The 1337-nt window shown below is 72.8% G+C and overlaps 1 protein-coding gene across 1 annotated transcript in view; it reads right to left on the bottom strand.

Moving 5' to 3' along the window:
• CD55 (CD55 molecule, decay accelerating factor for complement (Cromer blood group)) overlaps nucleotides 1-1337 on the bottom strand; it is a 33999-nt gene that overhangs the window by 8295 nt on the left and 24367 nt on the right. The gene's annotated exons all lie outside the window — the stretch shown is intronic.

Genomic DNA, 1337 nt, shown 5'->3' with positions numbered 1-1337 from the left:
GGCTTCCGAGTCAACGAAAACTTCGGGGGGGGGCGGGGGGCGGTGGGCAGGAGAAGCGGAATCGCCCCGCGGTTCCCCAGGCCGGTGGGGCGCTGAGCGCCCGGTGCCCCGGGACAGGCTGCCAGGGCCCACGGGGTGTGGGGTGCTGTTTCCCGGGACACCCTGAATCTGGAAACAGCACGTGGGGACGCCCCAAGGAACAGGTGGGTGGACCAGCACTCCCAGCGCCGGCCAGCGGGGTACTGGGGGACCTTTGCTGGAGACCCGGCTTGCCTGGCCTGCGGGGTGCAGGTTGGGGGGTGCTGGGGGGCGGGGCTGGGGGTTCTGCAGGGATTCCAGGGCGGGAACATTCTAGAGCTCCGACGGCTTTTCAAACCGAGTGTGGCCCGCGCGTGGGGTATTAAAACACCTGCTCCACAGACACCGGGGGCGCTTGGGGGTGCGTGGGGGCGCCGCCCGACCCGTGGGGCGCCTGCGGGCCCTGGCCGGCCTCAACGCATCCGCCTTTATCCGGAAGCCCCGAGGCCGCTTGGGCTGTGCGCGCCTGCGCTCCCCTTCCAGTCGGCTGGGTTCTTGGGGGGTTGGAGGGTTCTGGAAACGAGAACTTTGGGGAACCAGCAGGCCGCCCGGGGCTGGGCGTCAGGGTTCCCAGGCGGAGGGAGCCGAGGCCACGGCGTGTCCACAGCACCTGCGGCCGGGTGGGCGCATCTGTGGGAACCAGGGGGTCGCCCGGCATACGCGGGGGATTCTGGGGGGCCCCGGGCCTCCTGCCTGCAGCCATGCGGGGGTGGGGGGGACGGGGGCCCGTTACAGAGGCGGACGCAGCTGAGCGCCCAGGGACACTGCGGCGTCCAGTTCCCTCCGCCCCTGTGCGCTCAGGGCCCCGCCCCGCGCTGCCCCCTTCGCAGGGGTGGGGCGCTCCGGGGCGTCCGGGGCGTCGGGAGCAGCGGGAGCCCAGACCGCGCCAGGCCCAGCCGCGGACCCCGCGCGGGGGACCCGTGATCCCCGGTACTGAGTCCTCACTTCATTCCCCCCGCGTGGCCATTTGGGCGCACAGCTCGGCCACTGGGGTCCAGCGCCACACCCCCGTGGGCACGCGCTTCCCTCGGCGGCCCCCAAAGCCATGTCCTGAGCCCCCAACTCCGCCTTCGGGCGCTGTGGGGCGTTCACCCACCGCGGAGACACCCCACGCTCGGAGCGGCCCAGGATGGAAACAGGGGTGTCCTCGGGGGGCCCCAGAAGCGCGGGGAGGTGGGACAGGGCCTCTGGCACGGCGCTGTAAAATGAGTCGGACACCCGAGGCCCAGGGTCCGTCCAGTGGCCACGCGGCCGATGGC

The sequence above is a fragment of the Condylura cristata genome, unplaced genomic scaffold (assembly GCF_000260355.1).
Source record: "Condylura cristata isolate star-nosed mole 26May11 unplaced genomic scaffold, ConCri1.0 scaffold00073, whole genome shotgun sequence".
NCBI classification, from domain to species: domain Eukaryota; kingdom Metazoa; phylum Chordata; class Mammalia; order Eulipotyphla; family Talpidae; genus Condylura; species Condylura cristata.
This window is presented reverse-complemented; position numbering and strand designations above follow the sequence as displayed.